Source organism: Bos indicus, chromosome 15, assembly GCF_029378745.1.
Source record: "Bos indicus isolate NIAB-ARS_2022 breed Sahiwal x Tharparkar chromosome 15, NIAB-ARS_B.indTharparkar_mat_pri_1.0, whole genome shotgun sequence".
NCBI lineage: Eukaryota > Metazoa > Chordata > Mammalia > Artiodactyla > Bovidae > Bos > Bos indicus.
In genome coordinates, this window is record NC_091774.1 from 69,547,376 (window position 1) to 69,556,688 (window position 9,313).

Sequence of the window (9,313 nt, forward strand, 5' to 3'; positions counted from 1 at the left end):
CCACATATTTTGGGATTGTTTCAAAGTCAATGTAATTTTTTTAAGGCAAGGTTATCAGAAGTTAAAAAAAAAGATTAAATAATTTCCATTATGTTCAGAAAACATTAGGTTTGGTTATTTTAATAATTATATTATAGTTCATTGATATTTATTATATTTCAAGTAGAAAATTTATTTTATGAATGCAATAATTTATTCCTTTCCTATTCCTTACACCTCATCTGAACATGAGAAAAGAATTCTTAATTATCACAAATTTTCTTCCTCACCCTTTTAAGGAATAAGCCTTCTTAACCAGCCACAGTTATCAATGAAAGTAGTTTCAAATTTCCAATATTAGGTAAATAAAATTTTGATGATGCTGTGTTAATCTCCATGGAGTCATTTATCACCAAGTATTCGTTTTCAGATATTTGTATGGAGGTAAGAAATCAAAAACCAAATATTACATGTCTAGTGAAAAGTAGGTCTTATCACTATCCATCAAAATTAAACCCTAATAGTTATAACAAAAGATTATGTTCTTAGATGGTCTAAGAACATGGATTGACCAGATTCTATGGTAAAGAACTGAATCTGGCAGTAGGCAAGGATTAATTCAGGTACTGAGACCAGAATAACATGGTGGTGGTCAATGCAAAGACCCAAGAATTGATTGTGTTATTGTAGAGTAAAAGAAGCAGAAAATCTAGCTAGATTATCAAGGAGGCAGAATGTTATATGTAGTTAGGCCCAGTAGTTCCCCTAGGGAGTTAAGGTACAAACAAGTTATAGGACTTGCAAATAGCTTTTTGGTTTGTTAACTTCTGATTTATACCTGAATGTTTATTCTGTTGGTTAACTCATTTTTGACTTAATAATTCTCTATGTACTTACCTTGAGGGCTTAAAAGTTATTATCTTTTATTTAACAAAATAAGATATTAAGCCTTAGGAAAATTGAATTCCACAAGGCCAGATCATTATAGATCTCAGATCAGAATCATGGTTCTTGGATCAATTTTCTTTTCATGATATTGATCCTGATTTCCTCCAGTATTTATGGGATTTTGATGTTTCCTAATTTTACGTCTCAATGTTGAATGGTAAAAATAAAGCAAGCTATTTAAATATGCGTTCCTTAGTTTCCCAACAAACAACAAGGTAGATATGCAGGGTGCAAGAGATATAAGTTTCAAAGAAATTGAAAATTACAACTATATTCCCAATTACATAATAAATGAGTCTTTATGTTCCCTTCAGTGATTCTCATACAGATAAAAAGTTTGGAGCGTGTGTCTGTGCAGGTGGAGATTTGTGATGCTTCTGCTGTATGGGAATATAGATGGGATTCACTTTAAGCAATTCAATATATGAAAATGAAGTTTAGTGCTCGCTTTGGCAGCACATATACTAAAATTGGAACGATACAGAGAAGATTAGCATGGCCCTTGCGCAAGGATGACACGCAAATTTGTGAAGCGTTCCATATTTTTATTAACGCATATATATGGAGTTTAGAAAGATGGTAACAATAACCCTATGTACGAGACAGCAAAAGAGACACTGATGTACAGAACAGTCTTATGGACTCTGTTGGAGAGGGAGAGGGTGGGAAGATTTGGGAGAATGGCATTGAAACATGTATAATATCATGTATGAAACGAATTGCCAGTCCAGGTTCGATGCACAATACTGGATGCTTGGGGCTGGTGCACTGGGAAGGCCCAGAGGGAGGGTATGGGGAGGGAGGAGGGTGGAGGGTTCAGGATGGGGAACACAGGTATACCTGTGGCGGATTCATTTCGATATTTGGCAAAACTAATACAATATTGTAAAGTTTAAAAAGAAAATAAAATTTAAAAAAAAGAAAATAAATTCATAGTTACCAAAGGGGAAAGCAAAGGTAGGGGAAGGATAAATTAGGAGGTTGGGATTAACATATATACACGCTACTATATTTAAAATAGATAACAAGGACCTATAGCATAGGGAACTGTACTCAATATTCTGTAATAGCCTGTATGTGAAAAGAACCTGAAAAAAGAATAGATGCATGTATAACTGAATCACTTTGCTGTGCAGCAGAAACTAACACAACATTGTAAATCAACTATACTCTAATATAAAATAAAAAAGAAGTTAAAAAATAAATAAATAAATAAAATAAAATGAGCCCTGGTGCCAGATGCCCAGGACAGAAGAAGGCTAAGATGCAGTTTGTGTCCTATGAACTTGGGATTCACATGTGGACACAGCCTAGCCAGTCCAGCCCAAAAGTGGTGGCAGGGTTCAAGTCCACACAGAGCAGCGGCCTCTAAGTGAGATGGTCCCTTCTTGTGGTGGGAACAGGAGCGCGCTGGGAGTGGAATGTGAAGATCCCAGGCCCCTGGCTCAAGGTTCAGTCTGCTCCTGTAAAAGTTCCCAGTCTCAAGTCACACCCACATCCGCTCATCCGGATCTACTCCTGCTCGGAGATTACCTGGGAATTATGTCAACCTTGAGTCCCCCGTTTGGGTTTCATAGAAAACAGTGACTCTCAAACTTTGGCAAATATAATAATTATCCTGGGAGAGTGCTAAAAATCATTTTTGAAGTCTGAATTTCACCCTCAAGAGATTCTAATTCAGAAGTTCTTGGAAACTGGAGCTTTCAAGGAGGGTGACCAATCCTCTTGATTTGCTCTGAAATGTGAGACTTTGGTTTTGAAACAGGATGATCCCAGGAAATCTGTGACAAGTCACCCTAGCTGGGGCAGGTACTGTTAGTCTCTGCCCAATAACATTCTTTTCTTCCTTTTGCTCAGGCAGTAACATGCCCCAGGAAGGTAAGCCACCACCAGCCACCAGCCCCAGGTAAGCGGCCTGTTCCACTTCCTGTTAGAAATGCTTTATTTCAGGTGGACCTGTGACCCACTGTACACCAATGAGTTGTAAAAGAAAGAGTTATGGAAAGAGACATCTAAAAGACACAAACAGGGACTGGGGGAGACAGCTGCCCCGTCTGCCTTTGTCAAAGCTGTATGAGGACATGATGTCTGGAACTGTGGCAGCCATTCAGCAATCATGAGGCCACAAACCTAAGGATGAAAACTCAGCTATGGAAGAGCAATTACATAAGAGGAGCTTCCATTTCTTATAACATCACTGAATCACATAGCCAGACTCAAATTTGAGTTTTTTATCTGACTCCAAAGTCAGTACCTGACTTTGAGTACCTGACTCCAGTCTAATTAGTATGTTATTAAATGTTTTTCTTGCTCAAAAAAATAAATAAATAAATAAATAAAAATAAATAAAAAAAGAAAAGAAAATGAAGTTTATACAAACTAGTAAATTAAGGAGTGTTTCTTCAATACCTAGTAGCTCTCCTTGTGACTGGCAAGTATCTTCCACCTGAATGAATTAACTTGTTACCTGTGTGAGAATCTCTAAGAAGTTTAAATATTTAATTATGACTCATGCACATTATAGAACTACAACACTTTTATTTATTTTTAAGCTGATGTTCACCTGTATGGTTCTGATTCTGGTGATCAAGGCAAAGAAAACTAGGGAAGTATGGGCATTTTAAGAAAATTTTCTGCTATATCAGAATAAATATATATAAAATATTTAAAAATTAGAATTAATAACAACATATGTGAATATCTGCAGCTAATGAAGATTTGAATGACTAATTTTTTAGTCTGGTTTTTAACATGTGGCTGTGAATTCTCAAATTTCAGTCCATCTGTATTATAGTACAGGCTTCCAAAGTGGCTCAGTAGTAAAGAACCCACTTGCCAGGGCAGGATACACAGGTTCAATCCCTGGGTTGGGAAGATCCCTTGGAGAAGGAAATGGCAATGCACTCCAATATTCCTGCTTGGGAAATCCCAAGGACAGAGGAGCCTAGTAGGCTATAGTCCATGCAGTCTCAAAGAGTGGGGCACAACTTAGCAACTATAAAACAGCAGCAGAATATTATGGTACAGCCTTCAGGAAATTCTCATTCATAATAGGAATATTTGCCTATAGGCATAAAATTCACTTAAAATAAAGGAATGAGGCTAGCTTATGGTTAAAAATTAAAAAAAAATACTAATGCTAAGCCTATATTTGGCAAGCTTTTTTTATAATACATGACATAGCTCTCTGTGCAATTATTTTACTTTTGATTTTTTTTTAAAGATTTCACCACCGTTAAGTCTATGAAAAAGGGCAACTATTATTTTTTTTCACTTTGATAGACTTAAAAAATGGGGCATGAAGTCTTTGACTGACTTATCTCCCACTCCATAATCTTAAAAAAATTCCCTCCAGTGTATTTGTGTTCACAAAGATGATTTATGTACTCAACTCATTAAAGTATTTTAAAAAGATCCTCAGCAAGGTGAACATTAGACAAGGAAATTAATTCAATGCTGAGAATATAAATAGAATACTGCAATCATAAAAAATAATAGAAATCAGCTCTTTCTTATCCAACATAAACTCCTTTCAAAAAATTAACCAGCTTCTGTAATTACATTTTTATTGTGTTTTTTATTTATACCATATTCCTCTGGTAAGTAAGCTTGTAATTGCAGACAGCTCTACTTTATGTATTTAAATTAAAGTCAAATGGAGTCAAACTCTCAGGATTTTTTTCTTTTGTCTCATAACTAAGGGAAAAAAACAATAATCTGGTTCTTGAGAAAACATTTGAGTGTTTGATTAACATATTTCAACACAGTGAGTAAAAGAAAAAGAAAACAAACAAAATATCCTTTGTTTGTGTGTGACCATACTGGATGCTTATTAAATCTATTACATTGTAACCCAAAGTAATCTTATTATATATATATATATATATATATATACACATACACCTTTTTGAAGACTTTTACTTTTGCTAGTATCAGAATTTCCAGTACACAGAGATTCAGAACAATAAGGTTCTAACTAACTCTCAGATGTGAAATGTCCAAAAGTAGAGGTTATATCAGATTCAAATCAGGTCCAATAGCATAACAGCATAATAAGGGTGCAGTCTTTCCTCCCCTCTTTTTTGAACTCCAACTATGTGGTCAACATCACGCTAAGACAGGTCTCCTTTAGTAGGGAACACCATTGATGACAACTCCTAGTGCTACAAAATCCTTGTTTTTTCAGAGAAAGGAATGTTTTCTTTGTCTCAGTATTACAAGTGTTCTTAAATTTATTCTCTTCAGATTGGTTAACAGTTAGTTATACTCCTGACTCCATCATTTTGACCACAAGGACTAAATGTCACCAAAGGCCCACACTAGGGTGTTTGGTGAATGAGTGAAGGTGAAAGTCGCTCAGTTGTGTCCAAATCTTTGCGACCTGTGGGCATTCTCCAGGCCAGAATACTGGAGTGGGTAGCCTTTCCCTTCACCAGGGGATCTTCCCAAACCAGGAATTGAACCCAGGTCTCCCTCACTGCAGGCGGATTCTTTACCAACTGAGCCACTAGGGAAGCCCAGTAGTTACCCTAACAAAATTGGGGTGCTACTAGATGACAATAGTTATAAAGCAGAAGCTACATTGTTAGATAAGAGATGTTCACTAGTATGTTATTTCTCTTTAATAAATGAGGAAACAAGATTTCAAGAAATTAGCAATTTAGTGCTTCAGTTCACTTCAGTTCAGTTCAATTCAGTCGCTCAGTCATGTCCAACTCTTTGCGACCCCATGAATCGCAGCACGCCAGGCGTCCCTGTCCATCACCAATTCCCGGAGTTCCCTCTGCCTTTTCTAAAACCAGCTTGAACATCAGGAAGTTCACGGTTCACATATTGCTGAAGTCTGGCTTGGAGAATTCTGAGCATTACTGTACTAGCATGTGAGATGAGTGCAATTGTGCGGTAGTTTGAGCATTCTTGTCTTTCTTTGATATTGGAATGAAAACTGACGTTTTCCAGTCCTGTGGCCACTGCTGAGTTTTCCAAATTTGCTGGCATATTGAGTGCAGCACTTTCACAGCATCATCTTTCAAGATTTGAAATAGCTCAACTGGAATCCCATCACCTCCACTAGCTTTGTTTGTAGTGATGCTTTCTAAAGCCCACTTGACATCACATTCTAGGATTTCTGGCTCTAGGTGAGTGATCACACCATCAGCCCTGACTATTCATTGGAAGGACTGATGCTGACGCTTTAATACTTTGTCCACCTGATGTAAGAGCTGATTCATTGGAGAAGGCTGATGTTGGAAAGACTGAAGGCAGAGCAGAAGGGGACAACAGAGGAGTAAATGGTCTCACTATTTCAATGGACATAAGTTTGTGCAAGCTTCAGAAAATAGTGAAGGACAGGGAAGCCTGGTGTGCAGCAGTCCATGGGTTTGCAAAGAGTCAAACAGGGCTGAGTGACTGCATGGCAACAGTGCTCAGTTCACTTCAGTTCAGTCGCTCAGTCGTGTCTGACTCTTTGCAACCCCATAAATCACAGCACGCCAGGCCTCCCTGTCCATCTCCAACTCCTGGAGTTCACTCAGACTCATGTCCATCAAGTCAGTGATGCCATCCAGCCATCTCATCCTCTGCCGTGTCCTCTCCTCCTGCCCACAATCCTTCCCAGCATCAGAGTCTTTTCCAATTGTCAACTCTTCACATGAGATGGCCAAAGTATTGGAGTTTCAGCTTCAGCATCATTCCCTCCAAAGAAATCCCAGGGCTGATCTCCTTCAGAATGGACTGGTTGGATCTCCTTGCAGTCCACGGGACTCTCAAGAGCCTTCTCCAACACCACTGTACAAAAGCATCAATTCTTCGGCACTAAGCCTTCTTCACAGTCCAACTCTCACATCCATACATGACCACAGGAAAAACCATAGCCTTGACTAGACGGATCTTTGTTGGCAAAGTAGCGTCTCTGCTTTTGAATATGCTATCTAGGTTGGTCATAACTTTCCTTCCAAGGAGTAAGCGTCCTTTAATATCATGGCTGCAGTCACCATCTGCAGTGATTTTGGAGCCCCCAAAAATAAAGTCTGATACTGTTTCCACTGTTTCCCTGTCTATTTCCCATGAAGTGATGGGACCAGTTGCCATGATCTTTGTTTTCTGAATGTTGAGCTTTAAGCCAAATTTTTCACTCTCCTCTTTCACTTTCATCAAGAGGCTTTTGAGTTCCTCTTCACTTTCTGCCATAAAGGTAGTGTCATCTACATATCTGAGGTTATTGAGATTTCTCCCAGCAATCTTGATTCCAGCTTGTGTTTCTTCCAGTCCATCACCTCATGATGTACTCTGCATATAAGTTAAATAAGCAGGGTGACAACATACAGTCTTGACAGACTCCTTTTCCTATTTGGAACCAGTCTGCTGTTGCATGTCCAGTTCTAACAGTTGCTTCCTGACCTGCATACAGATTTCTTAAGAGGCAGTTCAGGTGGTCTGGTAGTCCCAGCTCTTTCAGAATTTTCCACAGTTTATTGTGATCTACACAGTCAAAGGCTTTGGCATAGTCAATAAAGCAGAAATAGATGTTTTTCTGGAACTCTCTTGCTTTTTCCATGATCCAGCAGATGTTGGCAGTTTGATCTCTGGTTCTTCTGCCTTTTCGAAAACCAGCTTGAACATCAGGAAGTTCATGGTTCACATATTGCTGAAGCCTTGCTTGGCGGATTTTGAGCATTACTTTATTAGCGTGTGAGATGAGTGCAATTGTGCGATAATTTGAGCATTTTTTGGCATTGCCTTTCTTTGGGATTGGAATGAAAACTGACCTTTTCCAGCCCTGTGGCCACTGCTGAGTTTTCCAAATTTGCTGGCATATTGAGTGCAGCACTTTCACAGCATCATCTTTCAGGATTTGAAATAGCTCAACTGGAATCCCATCACCTCCACTAGCTTTGTTCATAGGAATGCTTCCTAAGGCCCACTTGACTTCACATTCCAGGATGTCTGGCTCTAGGTGAGTGATCACACCATCGTGATTATCTGGGTCGTGAAGGTCTTTTTTGTACAGTTCTGTGTATTCTTGCTACCTCTTCTTAATATCTTCTGCTTCTGGTAGGTCCATACAATTTCAGTTCTTTATCGTGCTCATCTTTGCATGAAATGTTCCCTTGGTATCTCTAATTTTCTTGAAGAGATCTCTAGTCTTTCCCATTCTGTTGTTTTCCTCTATTTCTTTGCATTGGTCACTGAGGAAGACTTTCTTATCTCTTCTTGTTATTCTTTAGAGAGGAGATACCTCTCAACCAAAGTAAGGAGCAGCTGCTGCACTTTGCTGGAGTAGCCGTGAAGAGATACCCCAGCCCAAGGTAAGAGAAACCCAAGTAAGATGGTAGGTGTTGCAAGAGGGCATCAGAGGGCAGACACACTGAAACCATACTCACAGGAAACTAGTCAATCTAATCACACTAGGACCACAGCCTTGTCTAACTCAATGAAACTAAGACATGCCCGTGGGGCAACCCAAGATGGGCGGGTCATGGTGGGGAGATCTGACAGAATGCGGTCCACTGGAGAAGGGAATGGCAAACCACTTCAGTATTCTTGCCTTGAGATCCCCATGAACAATATGAAAAGGCAAAATGATAGGATACTGAAAGAGGAACACCCCAGGTCAGTAGGTGCCCAATATGCAACTGGAGATCAGTGGAGAAATAACTCCAGAAAGAATGAAGGGATGGAGCCAAAGCAAAAACAATACCCAGCTGTGGATGTGACTGGTGATAGAAGCAAGGTCCGATGCTGTAAAGAGCAATATTGCATAGGAACCTGGAATGTCAGGTCCATGAATCAAGGCAAATTGGAAGTGGTCAAACAAGAGATGGCAAGAGTGAATGTCGACATTCTAGGAATCAGCAAACTCAAATGGACTGGAATGGGTGAATTTAACTCAGATGACAATTATATCTACTACTGTGGACAGGAATCCCTCAGAAGAAATGGAGTAGCCATCATGGTCAATAAAAGAGTCCAAAATGCAGTACTTGAATGCAATCTCAAAACTGACAGAATGATCTCTGCTCGTTTCCAAGGCAAACCATTCAATATCACAGTAATCCAAGTCTATGCCCCAACCAATAATGCTGAAGAAGCTGAAGCTGAACAGTTCTATGAAGACCTACAAGACCTTTTAGAACTAACACCCAAAAAAGATGTCCTTTTCATTATAGGGGACTGGAATGCAAAAGTAGGAAGTCAAGAAACACCTGGAGTAACAGGCAAATTTGGCCTTGGAATACAGAAAGAAGCAGGGCAAAGGCTAATCGAGTTTTGCCATGAAAATGCACTGGTCATAGCAAACACCCTCTTCTAACAACACAAGAGAAGACTCTACACATGGACATCACCAGATGGTCAACACCGAAATCAGATTGATTATGTTCTTTGC

General features: G+C 39.1%; 1 non-coding gene across 1 annotated transcript; it reads left to right on the plus strand.

Moving 5' to 3' along the window:
- Positions 1-1,367: 1,367 nt before the first annotated feature.
- Positions 1,368-1,474, plus strand: LOC139176181 (U6 spliceosomal RNA). Its single transcript, XR_011560637.1, has one exon. It is a non-coding gene; the product is annotated as a U6 spliceosomal RNA (small nuclear RNA).
- The last annotated feature ends 7,839 nt before the right edge of the window (positions 1,475-9,313 follow it).